This window comes from Choristoneura fumiferana, chromosome 21 (genome assembly GCF_025370935.1).
Source record: "Choristoneura fumiferana chromosome 21, NRCan_CFum_1, whole genome shotgun sequence".
Taxonomy (NCBI): Eukaryota; Metazoa; Arthropoda; class Insecta; order Lepidoptera; family Tortricidae; genus Choristoneura; species Choristoneura fumiferana.
Genome location: NC_133492.1, coordinates 2,781,000 through 2,793,318, shown reverse-complemented (window position 1 = coordinate 2,793,318; position 12,319 = coordinate 2,781,000). Strand labels below are relative to the sequence as shown.

At 37.2% G+C, this 12,319-nt stretch overlaps 1 protein-coding gene across 3 annotated transcripts in view; it reads left to right on the top strand.

Moving 5' to 3' along the window:
- LOC141439679 (zwei Ig domain protein zig-8-like) overlaps nt 1-12,319 on the top strand; it is a 217,252-nt gene that overhangs the window by 126,364 nt on the left and 78,569 nt on the right. The window contains exon 1 of one of the 3 annotated variants that reach the window (XM_074104023.1): nt 6,574-6,619. The exons of the other annotated variants lie outside the window; for them this stretch is intronic. The gene's annotated coding sequence lies outside the window, so the exon portion shown is untranslated. Of the gene's footprint in view, nt 1-6,573; nt 6,620-12,319 lie in introns of those variants that run through there. 3 annotated transcript variants of the gene reach the window in all.

Here is a 12,319-nt window from a genome sequence, read left to right as displayed (position 1 = left end):
AAAAACTATAAAATATCTCTATGCCAAAAATCACGTCGATCTGTAGCTCCGTTTCGACGTGAAAGACGGACAAACATACAAACGCACACACTTTCGCAAATTATAATATTAGTATATATGTTTGCAAATAGCCATGGAAATTTAGTAATACCTATTCCATAATTTATTTTACCTGCGAGAACAATGGTTCATGCAAGCCATAAAAGCTAGTTGTTTACTTTCGTAAATAAATAAATATCTAGTAGCTGATCTACTACATAGAATTTAATTCAAAGATTATTTATTTATTTTATTTTATTTTTATTTACATTATGATCATTTACAGTATATAAACCTAAGGCGATACAGAAGGCCCTTAAAAATAAACAATATAACGAACTATAACTCTTATAAATATAACTCTTTACAAATTCTAAACGACATGATACTTGGACGTGACCGATCATTAAAGGTTGACCAGGAATATTATAAAAAACGTGACGCGAGGGTAGCACTTCTAAGTTTTATATTGCAACATTCTTTACACTTACTAAAAGAAAGAAAGAAAGAAAATACATTTATTTAACGCCATAAAAACAAACATAGGAACAAACATAGAACTACTATACACTTACTTACACAAAACAACACTTTAAAATACCACGCGCAAACAACGTTAAACTTGACAGCAATAGACAGATGAACTTTAGTGTTACCAATGCATGAAATTATTTCTACTGGTTTTCCGCAATATGGCGAGGGTTTTTTATAATTCTGGTCAGCCTTTAATTTTCCCGTACTTTTAAGCAAATCGTCTACGTACCCTCCGTTGATTAACACTTCAGGTCAAACTAATGCTAAAATTAATGGATACCTTTTTGATGGGATCCGTCAGTCGGAAGGGCACCCCATTTATCTCCCATTCGAACCCCTATTACGCTGACCTTAAATAGGTCTCAAGTATTTTGGGTTTGAGCTGTTTTATGGTCCATTTGAGGAGATTTCTGACCGAGTAGGAAACAAGAAAAATATGCGGTCAACTGGATTATTTTATTAAAATCAATGGCAGAGAAGTATTCTTTATTTCAAGTATTTTAAGTACAATCTTTGTTTTTTATTCTTGTTTCACGCAAACGCCAATGAAATTTAGCAGGGTTGCATACTATTTAGTTAATTTAATACTGGCCGATTTTCGGCCAGTTTGTTTTTTTTTTTAAACGGTGAGGTGCAACTGACAAATACAAATTACAAGTATAGAGTTAGGAATTTACAAGAATAAATGACTTAACAAAAATACGATTTTTTTTACAGTATGACATGTGAGAATAAATACAATAAACTAACTTAAAATAAAGAGGCTGTCAGGGTGTCTGAGGTTTATAGTTACTTTTCAAAGGATGTATACATGGCTCGTTAGTTCATTTTATCGCACTAGTGCGATGAGTTTTAAATTACAAAAAAAAATATCGACATATACGTAGAAACATGTATAAATATACAAAACTAAATAGGTAATGAATTTGCAAAATTGATTGTAATTATTATAAACTGTAATTTAGTTACCTCAGATTTTAATGATTTCCACCTTTTATTTCTTCGAAAAAATCGCAGTGGCGTCGAACCTTTGCCTGAAATTTAAGTTAACCTCATTAAAAAAAAACTTACGCATGCGCATTACGGACGCGCCATTTTTTTAAAACCTTGCGTTGTTTTGTTTTTGTTTTTCAATTTTGTGTTATTAATTGCCTATTTTCTCAAAAATGTATTGAAAAACTTCGTATGATACACGGTTGGCAAAGTTTGACAAACTCGTGACGATGAAAAACCCTCGCCTTGCGGCTCGGGTTTATCATTCGTCAACTCATTTGTAAAACCTTACTTACCAACCTCGTATCACAAATAACTATTATCAAGACCTTGTATATTTGATTTTTAAATGAAAACGATCACAGTCTAGATGACTTTACAATTTAACGAGTAATAATCGATCAAACCTTAAAATTGAATATTTGACGCTTTTACGGACCTTACACTGCGCGTGACGCACACTACCTAGCTGGTTTTTACTTTATCTGAGTCAAGTCTAAGGGGCTGTTTCACCATCCATTGATTACTGTTAACTGGCAGTTAGGTGTGATGCCGTCTCTATTTGTTTTGTTCGAATAGACGGAGACGTAATCGTCGGTTAACGCTAATCAATGGATGGTGAAGCAGCCCCTAAATGCGAGTTGAAGCCATGACATGACATCGCATTTTCCAGTACAATAACGCTTGTACGACAAAAGTACTAAAAAGTCGAACTAAATCGTTTCGCTCATTTCTTGCTGAACTGCAAAAACCTTTGACAGTTTGATTGGAAGGATTTCGACATTTAAGAAGCCAAGTGTGATTCGGTTTCACGCAGAGGTTCCGTACTATTTTATTAAACAATATTACATAACACCATTTTCTTCTTCGCCGTCACGACGTGCTAAAATGATACTACGGCGTAACGTCACTAGTTTAACTGGCTATATTTTCACAAAAATGTATGTAATTTTGAACATGAAACTACCATGAGACTCACTCATATTAAATGATATTGTAACGGATAACTCACGTCTTAAACCGAGCTTAGCTCGACATGTTTCGGGCTATTTCGTAGCCCTTCTTCTCAGGAGCACGCGAACGCGTCTCGCGGCTGCCGCAACACGCACACTACGCGCCACCGCTCTGCTCGCGCGACTGCCCGACGAAGCTAACACCGGCGCACAACTACCCGCATTTTTATCGTCATTTTTATTGTCAATGTCTAATGTAGGGTAGCACACAACACTAACAACATCGCTCCGTAAAGGCACGTTCACACCAACCGATGACGCAGCACGAGTATTTAAAACTGTTTTCCAACTCGGCGGTACCGACTAACCGCAATCCCGGTTAAAATTCGGATGACCCGGTCCCGGTCCGGTTCGGATTCCGGTTAAAATGTATGTAGTACCGTAAACTGCTTCAACTTTGCCCTCTGGCTCCAACATTGCCTGATTCGAATTAGTCGATAACTTAGCACCCTTTAGCTTTTTAAACTTTTATCCCCCCGTAATAATAATTCCCGTGTAGATAAAAGTTTAAACCCTATAAGAGTGCTAAGTTATCGACTCTAAATCAACTCGGGCAATGTTGGGGCCAGAGGGCAAAGTTGAAGCAGTTTACGGTACACATTCTGTAAAAATTTATCTATTAAATGTGGTTCGAAAAATACAGCCCCGTGAATCCAGATGGATGGAATGCGGACTCGTAGTAGAGCTCTGTTGGTATTCTTGAAGTACGGAATCCTAGAAATAGGGCTTTGTAATAAGTTGTAAGGTTATTAAAGTTCAAAATGCTGCTTGTTCAATGTCTAGACAAGTTCGCTTTTTAGTTGTTATATGTATAGATGACGTGTACAATACCAAGCACTTCAATGTTACTAAATATGACCCCAATTAAGAGTATTGTGTAGTCAAAGCATAAAGAAGTGCTGTCATACAAATGGTGGCAACGGGCCAAACTGTCTAAACGTTAAACGATTTTGATAAAAAAAATATAATAATTTAATAAAAAATATATTGGGAACTTCACACGCACCATTGAATTGCTTCGCAGGTTTTTGCAGGTTTCCTCACGATGTTTTCCTTCACCGCAAAGCTCGTGGTAAATTTCAAATGTAATTCCGCACATGAATTTCGAAAAACTCAGAGGTGCGAGCCGGGGTTTGAACCCACGACCCTCTGTTTGAGAGGCGATAGGTCAAACCACTAGGCCACCACGGCGGGCCCGCGTGGTAACTATGCCCAAGCCCTCTTGTTCTGAGAGGAGGCCTGTGCCCAGCAGTGGGACATATATAGGCTGGGGTGATGAAAAAATATATTATAAGCTAATATTATTATATCTTTATGATGATTTGGGACTTTAGTCTGATAGATCTGGGAACCGAAAATATATAATTTTATAATACCCAAGGATATACTTACACGATAAAAAATACCTCAACTAATTTAAATTTAATGACAAAAATATCTTGTCAATCGTATTATTTATAATAGAAAATCATAAGCCTCTCTCATCGGTGTCAAATAACAAACTGTTCAAAATTACCACAGAGAAATAATATTGTAAATCATCTGTAAACATTTCCAATGAACACACAATATAAATTACCTATACAAGGAAAACATTCAAGAAAATATTAGCTATATGAAATTCATATCCCGAAGGAAAAACTCAATATGAGTATAAATATGCTTAGGAAAATATAATAATATGTGGTAACTATTGTGAGTTTGCGTTCGGGCAGATTTTGTCCTTTTAAGAATACGTCAATATTTTTATAAGCTTTTGATTGGTAAGAATACCTATTGATGTAAGTCGGTGTTATTCAAATAATTTATTGAATCAGGCGTTACTTTGCGGAGGTCCATACCAATGAACTAAAAGAATTTCCTTGCTCACCCGCGACTTTACGATAGCTAGGCTTATATACAAAATATGCGTGTTCATGCAGTTCCTCCACCGCCACATTGTAAGAACACACACAAATCAAACAAACTCGTCCATAACTACCACCACACCACACTGACGCGTTTCGAACTCAACCAGAGCTCATCTTCAGAGTAACACAATCGTACACCATGCTACCAGTTGTTAGACTAACAAACCACAACCACCGTTTTAATTTGTCACTGTAACTCCCCAAGTACCCACATATATTTTATCGAACAAAACAAAACTACCCACAAATTATTTATAAATTTTAACCGTCCTTCAAAACTACCTTCATTTTTATTTATTTACTGTCAAGGCATGTTTTACTAACTACCATTGCTGAAATTAGATCCAAGCCATAGCAAACCTCCCCAGGATGTAAACGCTTAAAGACTAACGACTCTTTGTAATTTATTGAATCAGGCGTTACTTTGCGGAGGTCCATATCAATGAACTAAAATAATTTCCTTGCTCACCCGCGACCTTACGATAGCTAAGCTTATGCAAAATATGCGTGTTCATGCAGTTCCTCCACCTCCACACTGTAAGAACTCTCTTACACTCTCTCTTTGGACTCTTTGTACTCTAAACTTTGTAACAACAAAGAGAAGGTGGATAAAGAAACTAGATCGGGTGTATACAAGCTCACTTGTAATGACTGCAGTAAAGTATATGTTATCTCTGGACGTAAAAAGAGGGAAGGGAGTGGGTAGTTTGACGTGTCTGAGTCTGTAAGCAGCTCTAGCGCTACTTACCCTCACTGCACGCCACAATATGTTATACAGATTAAGTTAATAATTGTCGTATGTTCCTTTCTCAATTAGCCAGTAGACTTTAGTACTACATCTATACTTACTTATTGCGTGTGACATAATTAGTAAGTATAAGTAAATTGCAAATGTCCAAAAACTTCCTGGTAATGCAATGTGTCAGGATTTTCTTCATAGCGTATGTTAACGGTAGGAATTAAACACGTATGAGAATCCATACGTGAATAATCCCTTAATTCTCTCCTTTAGGCAAGGAAAATGAAGTAATCCTATTGGTGAATTTTTCCTTGCACAGCTATCTTTGAAGCTTTGGTGGATGGATGGCTCATGCTAATAATATTTACTAACTAAAACTAATACGTAAGTTGGCTAGCAAAAACGCACACGCACAGGCATGCTGCAATGACAGATTTCTAACTATGCTGATTTCCACCAAACTATTAAATCTAATTTTACTGCTCATGTATTTCCCAATCACTTCACACTGATTGCACTAATAATAGTAAATTTATACCCCCCGACTTTATCACCCAATCGGCTAACCTAACCGAAAATTGTGCACCGATATTATTATTATAGTTCATAAACAACCGTGGACGTATAAAACAGTAATCAAATAGCGATTGGTTGGGCAGTTGGGAGCAAATGACTGGCGTTGGTGGAACGACCAGTCATTGACTGACGGACTAACACTGGTACGGGTCAGTAAACAACACGAGGGTTAGGTATACACCAAGTGTAAAGTTTTAGTTGAAAAGTCAATTAAATACACCCTTTTTGATATTTGATTAGGGCTTAAGTAATAAAAAAAACGTTTATTTGTAACAACAATAATACATACACATGATACACAGGCTAAAAATACAAAGATAAATATAGATGCTGTCATGAAAAGGTACCGGTTCAGCATAATCAACTATTCATTAATAAATAAAATTATCTATACTGAGCTAATATTATAAATGCGAAAGTTTATAAGTCTTTTTGTTTGTTTGTTGGTTACCTACCTCGACACAGAATACAGATAGTTTAAGTCCCGGGAAAGGATATAGGATAGTTTTTATCTGAAAAATTACATAGTTCCTGCGGGAAAGCGATTAACGAATTCTACGCGGATTCAGTCGTGGGCAACAGCAGAGTTAACATTATTTTGTTTTGGCACTCGCCTTTTCAGAGACAGGTAATACAATTATTTTTCTTAAGTTTATATTTTTTTCGTGATTAAGGGGGGTTAATGTGAAAAAAACTTTGAGTCAAACTGCATAGTTTTGTCTTTAAAAATTAATTCTTATCAATTTTTTTTTGTTACAGGTATATTAAGCAGCATTCGTCCACACCGGCAGAAACTTTTATTTACATTTTTAAAGGTACAAATACCCGTGTGGTGTCGGGCTAGAATTACACCTCTCCATTTCTTCCGTGGATGTCGTAAGAGGCGACTGAGGATATAGGTTAAGGTAAACTGTAGGCGACAGGCTATCAACCTGTCACTATTGTACCGTTTTTGTCAAACTTAAAACCTACAATTGCTAAAAGTGGCTTCGAAGCGGTAACGTTTCGTGTGCTCTGCCTACCCCATTTGGGAATACAGGTGTGATGTTTATGTGCGTGTTACATAACATCATTATAAAAGTGAAAAAAAAGTTTTTTTGCTCTCTGTATACTCTCGCCCGTACCATCCCTTCGAGGGTGCACTTATGTAAGATAGTCGTTCGCGCTAATGACATGGCCGCCATTACGCATGGGGTCATGTAAGCCGGAATAGACCAAAAATTACTACGTGTGCGTGATCGAAATAAACCGGGCTTTCATTGAGTGGCAATACCACTGGCATGTAATACAACCGCATAATTTTACTCCACGTCGTAAATAAAAAAATAATCTTGGGCTATTCGACACCAACTGACCTAGTCTTTGTCTTTAGTAGTAGTGATCGCTCAAAGAATCAGATAACAGTTGGGACGACGATTATTCGAGAGTTCCAATTGTCTCATTTTTCTGGACACTTTTCTGTTAAAGGCGGAATATTCTGATACTGTTTTTAGTTATCTAGTAGAAATACAGGAACTCTAACAAATCATCGAAAACGACATCATAATACAGCCAATTCGTAAAAAAAGTGACCAGAAACATGGGGCGGTTGAAAGGCTCGAATAATCGCCCGGGTTTCCGCGAGTGACCGAACCGGAAGACGAAGTGTTGGCGTCCTCCCACTAGGAGGACTGACTACATCATCTTTAATGGCATCAAGAACTATAAGACCCATTATTGTGGTTAGCGAAGTTGCTAATGGTAGGTATCATAGAAGCAAAACTAGCATTGAAATGAAGTAAAAGAATTATTGCAGTTCCTTCTTCAACTGTTCAGTTAGAACTTAGTTTTAATTATAAGGGATAGTAAATAAGTTGTTATTGTAAAATTTTCGTTTAAAAATATGTAGGTAAGTCTTGTTTCAGCAGCCAAAATGATCATTATATATAAATAAGAGAGAGAGTGAGAGAGAGGGGGGGGGGGGAGAGAGAGTATTGTGGTGGTGTTGATAGATGGGTTTGTGTAATTTTGCGTATTCTTGTAAATGTGAACAAAACCGCGTTAATTAATTAATAATGGTTTTTATTCATTTGCACACTTAAGTTTTACAAGGCACAATTCACAGAGAGAGCGAGAGCCCTCATGAGGGAGCGAGAAGACAATTGTCACATTAACGTTCCGTTCCTCACACTTATCATCAAGTGAGTGGTGCCGATGAAGCATTATATTGTAATGAACGTTCCAAGTTGGTGTTGCAGATGTTTATGGGCGGTGGTGATCTCTTACCATTAGGAGACCCACTTGCTCGTTTGCCATCCAGTCGAATAAAAAAAAAAAAGTTTAATAAAAGGTTCTAAAATCACTACATTCAGGACCTTACCTGCACGTGCTATGTAACCGGAGATCTCTAGTTTTTCGACTTTTACATAAAATTGAACGAGCAGAAACCCTCAGTAACTTAATACTCCAGATGATATTACATTTCATTACGTACCCACATCATTAGTAGGAATCCTTTTAGGGGAATTGAGGTTTGTACCAAAAAGAATAAGAGGATTTTGGGACGGAAGAGATAGCGTACTTTAGATATTTTTAATACTTGACATGTATTTTTAGGATGATCTGTGAAAGAATGATGACAACGAGATAAGCGAGCCTTCATGTTTATATCTGAATATAATTTTACGGTACCACGTATCTTTTTAAAACGACTCAATGGAATAATAATTTAGTAGTTACTTTTAATAATTACAGCAACAGCAATTAGTAAGCAACATAATAAAATTGAATAACAATTTATAATTCGTCATCACTCTTCGATGTTAAAGCAAAAATAAATAACAATAAGTTTTATTTTAAATATGAATTAAAATTTCAGATCTTTTATAACTAAGTACATAATTATAGCGCAAATAGAATTTCACCTAGGAGTACTTAACTCCAAAAAAATCAAAAGTTCGGAGTCAAATAAATTGGTAATTTTATACAAACAAAAAGTCCATCATTTATATCAAAAAGCAACATCATAAGATAATGTTGTGCTATATTAAATTAAAACTAGTTTGTTTTTAATGGACTTCAAAAAAGCTGAGATATGTGGTGCATAGGAGAAATTCGTGTCTGTATCACTGTCCAGTGGTGGTGTAGTGGTACAGCACGTGGCACGGAATGCCGAGGACCTGGGTTCGATTCCCAGCACTGGCCTTGTTTTTTCTGGTTTTTCTATGCATCTATATTTCAGTTTGTATATTCGATATTGATTCATCATGTCATCATACTTATGTATAATATGAAATTTGTGAGTGAGTGCAGTTAATAATTAAGTAATTATATCTTCACACGTGCTTGGATGTGTATGTTTACTGAAATCCGCGGTGGCCGAGTGGTTTGACCTATGGCCTCTCAAGCGGAGGATCGTGGGTTCAAACACCGGCTCGCACCTATGAGTTATACGAAATTAATGTGCGAAATTACATTTGAAATTTACCACGAGCTTTACGGTAAAGAAAATATCGTGGGGAAGCCTGCACAAACCTGCTAAGAAATTCAATGGTGTGTGTGAAGTTCCCAAGCCCTTATTCTGTGCAGTGGGACGAAAGGGTGAGATGGCATGTTTAATACTCCTGAACACTAAAACTGGTATTTGATTTGGATAAAATTTTGGTATCACGAGATGATAAACGCTCGTGACCAGGGGTCGGACAAAAAGTGACGTAATCTTGCACACAAGATGATGTTTTTATTTAAACTTCCGTGTGACATGTAGTAACAAAGTAGCATTAATGAAGTAACAAAATAATCTTAAATAAATCAATGGAATTCAGTGAATAAAATAAATTTCATATCGTTTAATAAAGAGGTTGTTAAATGATAAGTGATAATTGTTTATGAAAATCAAAAATACTATTTGAAATCATCCTATAATCCGACCCCTGCTCGTGACCAATAGTGTTTTTCCGTTTTGTAGCGAAAACTGCCAGGGGTAAAAAGTAAGATAAAATATTTCTGTTCACTATTTGGAATCACTCTGAGTGTAACAGGAAAAGAGTAAAAACAATAACTATTATGTCTTTCGTCTCCAAACGACGACTGCAATTCGTAGTCCAAATATTTTGGCCCGATACGATAGTTCGTAAATAACGATTCTTCTCCAATTTATTCGTGTAATAAGGAAGAACTGACGAACGCCAGTGATGGATTGAGGGCTCTAAAACAAAAGTATTTTTTCTACTTTTATAAAGTCCTTGTTATTTGGGATAAACACGCCCTGAATTCCTGCTGGAGGAGTTTTAATAGATAGATAGGATAGAAACTTTAATCCTCATAACAAAATAACATGGTGCTAATACACGTTGTTGATAAAAACAAAGGAATAAACGTGGTGGCCTAGTGGAGAAGCCGTGGTGGCCTAGTGGTTTGACCTATCGCCTCTCAAGCAGAGGGTCGTGGGTTCGAACCCCGGCTCGCACCTCTGAGTTTTTCGAAATTCATCTGCGGAATTACATTTGAAATTTACCACGAGCTTTGCGGTGAAGGAAAACATCGTGAGGAAACCTGCACAAACCTGCGAAGCAATTCAATGGTGCGTGCGAAGTTCCCAATCCGCACTGGGCCCGCGTGGGAACTGTGGCCCAAGCCCTCTTGTTCTGAGAGGAGGCCTGTGTCCAGCAGTGGGACGTATATAGGCTGGGATGATGATGATGATGAAACGTTTATGGATGTATTACGGAGAAGCTAATTGTAAAGATGTTAAAATACAACCAATAGCACCGGATAGAAACCCATTTCGTACCCTCAAAACCCGAGACTACTTAAAATGCAAATGTGTCTGTGAAATACACCTTTATTTCGCGTCGATTGTTTTGGACGGATAAATTTTAATGTCGACGGCACAATGGCCAATTAACGGTGAAATTTCAATTCGGAATTGGTGTTAATTTAGTTACATTGTTTCTGCTAACCTTACTGGTAGACGTTTTACTTTTGGAATTAATAATTTAAATCGCAGCAACTAAGCTGGGCCCTATTTCACCAACGTGATAATTGTCGGTGACATAATGTCAAGTGGTCTACTATTATTTGTATCTAAAACTAATGTCAATTATGTTGTGAAACATAAATTATTTTTCCTACTCGATATTTATTTGTAGATCAAATGATCCGCCTGCTCGTTTTACAGCTGTTCGATAAAATAAAATAAAAGATTTGTCGGTAACGGACGCTACTTTAGCCCGACTGCCCGATTCCGCGGAAATATCGGGCTTAAAAGTAGCCTACGTCTAATTTCAGGTGTTCAGCTTTCTATAATGTCGGCGGCCGATCGTAAAATCTTCCTCTTTCCTTGGCATATCGTGAAATGGCGCCATTCCATGAATTGGCTAAAGGACATCCGCCATATCGTTCAATTCTCAACCAATTTGCCTAGTGACGTTTAGGCAGGTCATGAAATTCCTAGACATAACATGAAACGCCGCCATTTCGTGATTTGGCCAGTGTAGGCAGATCATGAAATTCCTAGGTATATCATGAAACGCCGCCATATCGGTTCTGGCACTTTGCCGGCCGCGGCCGGTGCCGGTGCGTTGTGGTCACTCTCATTAGTGTGGTTAAATAAATAAATAAATAAATAAATATCACGGGACAATTCACACCAATTGACCTAGTCCCAAAGTAAGCTTAGCAAAGCTTGTGTTATGGGTACTAAGCAACGGATAAATATAATTATATAGATAGATACATACTTAAATACATATTAAACACCCAAGACCCGAGAACAAACATTCGTATTTTTCATACAAATATCTGCCCCGACGCGGGAATCGAACCCGGGACCTCAAGCTTCGTAGTCAGGTTCTCTAACCACTAGGCCATCTGGTCGTCTGGTCGGTCTGGTTATCACGATATGCCCGGTATTAGGAATATCGATGAATGCGTTGCTCTAATCAACCTGCCGTATTGTTTCTCAGGCACATCGTGATATGCCTGACCAAGTTTTAGGCACATCATAAAATGGCGCCATTTCACGATATGCCTAGGACTTACGTGATCTGGCGGATTTTACGATCCGCCGCCGACATATACTTAGATACTAGACATTCAAAACCATTCTGTCGTTTTAGCCTGAAGGAATAACAAACACGCACGTAAAATTGGCATTTATAATAATAGTAGGACAGAAAGTAGGTTTTTTAAGATTTTACCTTAAATTATACATTTTGAAATTAGTCATATCAATCTGATACGTTGCTTATATGCCGAGTATTCGATAAACTGTTAAAACCTTAGAAAAAAAAATTACAAAAGCGCGCAATTATAAAAAATACAAAAACGATATCCTCAAAAACCTTAAACTCCTCACGCCAGGGAAACTTGAGAACAGTATTCATAAATAACTTTTATATATCCGGGAAACCCTGGCAGTCAAAGTTTCGGCTCCCTCGCCGTAGGCGGACCTTCGTCAGAAGTTTGGGAATCATCCAACATTTTCAAGATAATTTTTCAAAGCGAACATGCAAAAAGTCAGCGAGGTTTTAGTC